Source organism: Ammospiza nelsoni, chromosome 4, assembly GCF_027579445.1.
Source record: "Ammospiza nelsoni isolate bAmmNel1 chromosome 4, bAmmNel1.pri, whole genome shotgun sequence".
Classification (NCBI taxonomy): Eukaryota; Metazoa; Chordata; class Aves; order Passeriformes; family Passerellidae; genus Ammospiza; species Ammospiza nelsoni.
This window is the reverse complement of record NC_080636.1, coordinates 11,475,828-11,483,027: the sequence shown is the minus strand read 5'-3', so window position 1 is coordinate 11,483,027 and position 7,200 is coordinate 11,475,828. Positions and strand designations below refer to the sequence as shown.

The 7,200-nt window shown below is 41.4% G+C and overlaps 1 long non-coding RNA gene across 1 annotated transcript; it reads right to left on the bottom strand.

Annotated features, from left to right (window-relative positions):
- Positions 1-653: 653 nt before the first annotated feature.
- Positions 654-4,612, bottom strand: LOC132072602 (uncharacterized). The gene is made up of 3 exons (XR_009418355.1): positions 4,560-4,612; positions 2,841-3,130; positions 654-2,201 (listed from the first exon to the last, which is right to left on the bottom strand). It is a non-coding gene; the product is annotated as an uncharacterized LOC132072602 (long non-coding RNA).
- Between the last annotated feature and the right edge of the window lie 2,588 nt (positions 4,613-7,200).

The following is a 7,200-nucleotide window of genomic DNA, read 5'->3' as shown; positions in this document are numbered from 1 at the left end:
TGGAGGATTTGCAAGTTATTTGGCTTAGGAGAAATTGGTGCTCTGCTGTTTCTAACAAAATTTCTGAGCTCTGTTCCTTTGGGCACTGGAGGGATTAAGAAAACAAAGATAGTTTCTGGGCTTCTAACAAGCCTCTTCCAGGCAGTCTATTTCCAAAACTGCCTTTCTGGTCTTGGGATCATACTTATTTTGGGTAGGTCTGGCTTTCTGCTCAGTTCTGTGTTTTACTCTTCCCTTACAACTACAGTCAAGGATCAGAAAAGTTTTTCTTCACAGACCATTCGTTTTCTTCAGTGAATGTGTCGTACTCTGTATCTGGTGCTGATACTAAGTGAAAGATGTTTGCTTCACCAATTTCTGTAAAACAGCTAGGTTTGTATAAAATCTACCAGAGACATTGATGAATATTCATGCTCAGGACATTTGTTTCACCCTTCAAGATGCTTACTGATTTACTGGCATCTTTAAAATTAATGTGTAGGCTCATTATGTTTTGGATCATGTGGCTAAAACGATCTGGTTTCCCCAGAGCTGTAACAGGGATGTCAATGTTTCTCAGTGTGTACCCGAACAATATCTCTTTTCCTCATATCAGATTTCTATTTCCCATGCCAGGATCCTTTTTATTTTTCAATACTCATAAATCATACTCATGCAACAAGACAATTCCTTTTATTGTGGAATCTCTTACAGGGTCAGCAAGATCTTATCTAGAGCAATGCACACATGTTAGAAGCTGCAGTTTAGGAGTTTTACTTTTCAGTTAAACTCAGAAAGGCTGGAAAAGTGAAGTTAAACCTCTCTGTACAGGGTGTAGGTGCAGAGCACTGAAACTTCAGTAATGTATCAGATGGACCTTGGAGGGCACAGAATACTTCCTTCCCATAGGAAGGAGGATGGATCAGTAACAAATACTAACTCAGGGTAGGCTGGAGGGAAAAAAAGGAAAACTTGACTTAGGGATGTGAGAATGATGATAGAGACATCCCTTCTTGTGCCTTGTCTGAATTCAAACAGGCTGCATATCTTGGGAATTTGGGCATCATCTACAGAATATGGTTTTCAATAGTGAGGTGGCTGCCTGTCAGATAACTTCATTGTTGCCCAGCTCTGGTGGGTCCTAAGGTCAAAAGGTCCCATGTGCAAAACTGCCCAAAACTAAGGGTTGCAGATCAGGCATGCTTAAATTCAAGGTGATGCAGAAATGGGGTGTTTATTGGTCTCTGCCCCCATGAAAGCCTTGATCTACTCCATTTCCTTAAAGCATAACAAAGGATCAAGACCTTCAAGAAATTCAGTTCTGGACACTATTTTAAAAACATTATGATTACCACCACGTTCCTCTCTCACACAGTGCTTTTCTGATCATCATTCAATGAGGAAATGACAAATCTATTCTCAGTACTTCTCCAAAAGATTCTATAAGCCTTGGGGAAAGAGTCTGACTCTGAGGCTTAGAGTCTCCTCCTCCCTGGAAGGAGAAGAGATGTACTTCATCCTTCCAGATGTGACAAACAGAAAGAAAAAAATCCCCTCAACTTTCATTAAAATGAGCACGAGGAAAAAATAGCCTGACAACCTTTGGCCTCCTAACTCAGGAGGTAAAGAGCAGTGTTCCAAGGATGCCACTGCCCTCCAAGTGCATGGCACAGGTTCCCCAGCTGAGGCCCAGCCAGGAGCCTTCCATGGTTGCCTGCACCTCCAAGTGAAGCACTCCATCCCTTTGGACATGTCAGAGGGCTCAGAGTATCTATGCATTTAAGGTCAGAAGGACTTCTGGCAGTTACCTTGTATATACTCCAGGGATGGCGTTCAAAATGGTCAGAGAGCACAGGATTGCACAAAAGACTTGGGGGTGATGGTTGATGAAAGTCTGAACATGAGCCAGCAATGTGCAGTTGCAGGCCAGAGACCCAAGAGAATCCTGGGCTGTATCAGAAGGAGAGTGGCAGCAGGTCAAAGGAGGTGATTCTCCCCCTGCATTCTGCCCTTGTGAGACATCACCTGAAGTACTGTGTACAGTTCTGGTGTTGCCAGCCTAAGGAGAACATGGAACTGCTGGAGCAAGTCCAGAGGACCATGGAGTTGGTAAGAGGACTGGAGCACCTCCCCTGTGATGACAGGCTGGGAAGGTTTGGGCTGTTCATCTTGGAGAAGACTGTGTGGAGACCTCATAACAACCTTCCAATACCTGAATGGACCTGCAGGGAAGCCAGAGAGGGACTTTTCATCAGGGACCACAGTCATAGGGAGTATTGGGCACAAATTGAAAGAGGAGAAGTTTAGGTTAGATACTAGGAAGATATTCTTTACTGTGAGGATGGTGAGACACAGGAACAGGTTGCCCAGGGAGGCTGTGGATGCCCCAACCCTGTCAGTGTACAAGGCCAGGTTGGATAAGACCTTGAGCCACTTGGTCTAGTGGGAGATAGCCCTGCCCCTTGCAGAGGGGGCTTAGGACTAGAGGATCTTTAAGGCCTATTGTAACCCCTTTACATTCTATGATGCTAAAATGCTATGATCTGAAATACTCTCCTTTTTTTTTTTTTTTTTTTTTTTTTTTTTTTTTTTTTTTTTCCTGGCAATTAGGAATCAAGCCTCTGGGGATGCAGTCTCTTACCAAAAGTGTTCTGGCCTACATATACCCTATAAGAGTCAAGAGGGGGCCAAGGGACATGGACAGACCATACTGTACTGCAGGGGTACTGGAACTGGCAGCTTTCCTCCTCTTACAGGGTATGCCCTGCTCCAAACCCAGGCTGGCTGAAGTATCCCAGTCAGAATTTGCTTAGAGTTAAGTCTATTGTCTTTTATAGGCAGAGCTAGAAAAAAAGTCTTACCAAAGCTGTTATAAATGCAAACATGCACCCTGAATATCACAGCTATGAGAGGAGCTCTGTTGGTCTCTGATGTGGAGGCTTGGCTCATGTGGTCCCACTGATCCAGCTGTGAGTGGCGCTTTCTGCTCCTGCATGGGGCTCAGGAAAACACAAAGTGCATGCTGACAGCACTTGAAGTGATGAACCTTGCTTTCACCATCAGTGCAAATCTGATGTCATGGCTTCCATCAGGAGAATCATCACTGGATAACTGCAGGCTGGAGTTACAGGATATTGCCCTGAACCAGTCACTGAAAGCAGAACACACCTATCAGTTTGAATTCTGAATCAACGAGCAAAAAGAACATCCTTGCTTAAGATAAAAGACTGGTATCACCAAATCTGCTCTACACCATTTGACAGATTTTGCTTTATGTTTATATGACCTTTTCCTTTCTTTAAGTTTTTGCTTCTGCATTCAAATGCAGAATTTTATACAAGTTATAGTAAAGATGACTTTGAGTGAAAATGATTCATTTGTTTTGGAGCACTGTTAAGACCCATTTTCAGAAAGAATGGAAAAATACAGTCATGATAAAAGAACTTTGAATGAGGATAAAGGTAAGCTCTTTGGGACTGCAGCCAAAGCTCTGGGTGTGGGAATCACGTTCCCAGAAGTTCCCACTTGACAGCTGGCTGCAAAAGCCTGGAGCATGGGGAAAAACCAGAGACCAGTGTGCAAGAGCAACTAAAGGTCAGAGCGGCAAAGAAGGAATATGAAAATATGAGATCATTATGTTGGGAATTGTGTATTTATCAACAAAAGGCTTTGAGAAAGATTTGTCAGGAAAATGAGGCATGCAGGGGAATTTGCTTGAGAGACAAAACAGGTGGAATCTTGCATTGAATTCGGAAGGAGTAGCACCACCTATTGGTGACCATTTGGGGTGGCAAAATGCTGGCCTATTCCCAATTACACTTATGCAGATAAAGGAGAAAAGCTGCCACTACTATGACGTCTGGTTTTATAATGGCACCTGAAATATTTATAAAGATGGGAATCTTAGTTGCTCTTCTTGTGGCACAGTTGATGTCAATTCTCAATAATGCTCTAAGTACTCAAAAAATACATTGGTTTGAGCTTAACAAGGCATGATGCTGCCAGCATTATATCTGACCTAACTTAAATTAAAATAAGAGAAAATCCACAGAAGAACCTTTCCCCTGTCTCACACTTATGAGTATTTAAAAATACAAGCAAAACTCTCCATATGCACTAACAAACATCAGAATGGAAAAGACTACAAGATAAATATCTGTAATAAAGAACTTGGTGCTTTCTCTCCAAAGTGTCTAATCAATTAAAATGTATTTTGCTCTGCATATTTGCCTATTATATTTGCTGACTTGTGTGAGTAAAGCTTATAAATATTGACAGTCTTGTGATTTTTGGGAAAGAAGGTTTCAAGTAAGGAGACATCCATCATTGCATCAGTGCTCTTAGGAGCTGTTTAGAAATAAACTAGGACTTCTTGGGTTGTTCTAGGGGCCCTCAGCTATCATTTATCATTGCTATAGGAATGGTTACTGGATGGTTACCCTCAGTAAAGGGGTTTCTATCCCAGCACATGTAGCTTGGATATGGTGCAATTAATTTGTCTGTTCCCTGTGTTGTCATTACACCACAAAGGTTCTATTGCCATTACATTGCAAGGGTTCCACATCGCTAGAGTTTTGTACCTCCTTGATGTTTCTGACAGACAGCTCCTCCAGGCACTGCCTCCTCCTTCTCCTCACAGCAGCCATTGACTCCAGTTCCCCTCAGCCAACCAACCCACTCTTTTATAACACTCTGCTTGTTGGCTACAGCTGTGGCTTGTTAAAGTCAGGCCTGTTCCTAGTCCTTAATAATTGGCTCAGCTGCAACTCTTTAGGGGCTAAGATTACTTTCTATACTACCTTTATTTACTTATGATCTATCTCCCTACACCCTGTGCCCTTCTTCCTTTATTTACTTCTTTTTGGTGTTTGAGTTTGGTTTTTTTGGTGCTTTTTTTTTTCTTTTATGGCTAGCCTGTTAGAAACCTCCTCTCACAGGAAGCAGACTTGTGTGCAGTTCAGACAGGTTAGACACTAGTGGGAATGGCTGATGTGGAGAGAGGTGATGAAGGTCCATCAGGAGCTGCAGCTGATGCCCAGGTTGATGCCAAGTCCAGCAAGAGCCTCAGCCTTCCCTGAGGTTCATTTGCTCTTTGTTAGCAGCTGGTGGGATCAGGCCACGTTACTGCAAGCTCTACTAAAGCATAATTGAATATGTTCAATGGTGCTCCCAAAGAGCAGAGTTTTATCTCTTGCCTTAGTTATCTTCCCTTCATTTAACAGCCGGTTCAATGACAGCTACAGGCAAGAGGGAGCAGTTCTGCAGGGGCCTGCCTGAGCCCGGCCCAGCTGTGCAGCGACCCACCCTCACAGCTACACAGCCTGGCCTGACACAGAGCTTGGGTCTCTCTCTGCTGCAGCTGCAGGTTACTCTGGAGGAAAAGCAGCTTAATTTCTTCCTGTTTGACATTTCTGAATGCAGTGGTAAATTTCATCAACTATTATACAGCTACAGCATGGTTATGTAATAAGTGTATTAATATAACTATAATATAAACTAATATAACTAAATTATTATCTGGATTTTGGAAAAAAACTTGGAAAAGTGTATCTATGATATTTTCTGAAAAATCCTTTCCTTAGGATTTTCCCTCCTGAGAAGCTGAGAGGCCTCAGGAACAAAATGTAAACAACGATTATCTGCTGCTGTAGAATGCAACAGGTGCATCTGTGATCGGTCTCATGTGGTTGTTTCTAATTAATGGCCAATCACAGTCCAGCTAGCTCGGACTCTCTATCCAAGCCACAAGCCTTTGTTATTCATTCTTTCTTTTTCTATTCTTAGGATTTCATCAGAAGGCTAGCTTTCTTCTATTTTTTTAGTATAGTTTTAATATAATATATATCATAAAATAAAAAATCAAGCCTTCTGAAACATGGAGTCAGATCCTCATCTCTTCCCTCATCCTCGGACTCCTGTGAACATGGTCACAGAAAGGTACTTACATACTGAAAGTGTTCTTGGAAAGTGAGAAATCTCAGGGGAAATTTTGTGTAGTATGGATGAATTGTGGCTTAGATGACCAGGACTTATGGCACCTATATTTTAATGATTCAAACTACTGTCTTAGTGGGATTTTAAAATAAAATATGTTAGAAATGACAGGTTTGGATAATGTTTGCCTTAGTTGAGACTTTGCAGTAAAATTGAAAACAGATCTCAGCAACAACCTAAGTTTCGACAAAAATTATAAACTCTTTGGAAAACAACACAAATCTCTGGGTATAGAAGAAAAATATGATTCCTCTGTTCTGCGCTCTGTGTGTTAAAAACAAAAGATCTATCCTGAGACAGAACCAGAAAGAGAATGAATGTTTCAAACTAACTGATAGCACTGAAATTTTTCCTGACAAAATCTTATTTTAGACACCTGGTTTTCTGAAAAGCTACAAGTAACATCTTACAAAAGAATAACATTTTATAATGTCGGTAAGTTATTTGCTTAATTTTCAGCAACTTGTAATATATTTTCCTAAAACTATAGACTTCAAAGGTAGGATTGGTAGCATGCAAGAGGCTATGTAACTATAATTGCTGAGATATTATTTTTAATTATTTGAAGTGTCTGTTAATAGTTCTGAAAACTGACATTTTTTTTCTGGCAGTGCATATTCAATAAACTGAGAGCAGCAGAAGTGGTGATGGCTCTCTTCACTGCTCCTCCATCCCTCTGGTAGCAAATCAGAGATCTTTTCTAAGCTCCTTTCACCTTAGGCCATTTGAAATTATTGAAGGAGCTACCTAGTCAAACCCAGTAGCTTGCAACTTGGGTTTAAGTGAAAAAAAAAAAAGTTTAAAATGGAAGATTTGAAGCAGTCTGCATGTGAAAGAGAGAGAGGCAAGGACAGGGATAGTGTGTGTCCTGAGCTACCCATCTTGTACCTCACACTTTGACCTGCTGCTTTGGGCTTCTGAGACAGAGCCAAAGGACATAACCAGCACAGCTACATGGAAGGCAATTGGCCTTCTCAGGAGATCCTGCTGCCTTATCCTTTTTGCCTATAAAATGGGAAAGATCCTTACTCAGCTCATCTCACAGACTGATGGAAAAATCCATGCTTTCCATTTCAGGCTTTGGAGACCTCAGGCAAAAATAAAAGATACGTGCAACCAAAATTATGAAATAAAGACTGAAACTGAATTTTTCAATGAAAACATTTATGGGATTTTTTTTGTACATGCAAAGGCTTCTCTGAGATCAGCTCTCCCCTCTTAGTGCCA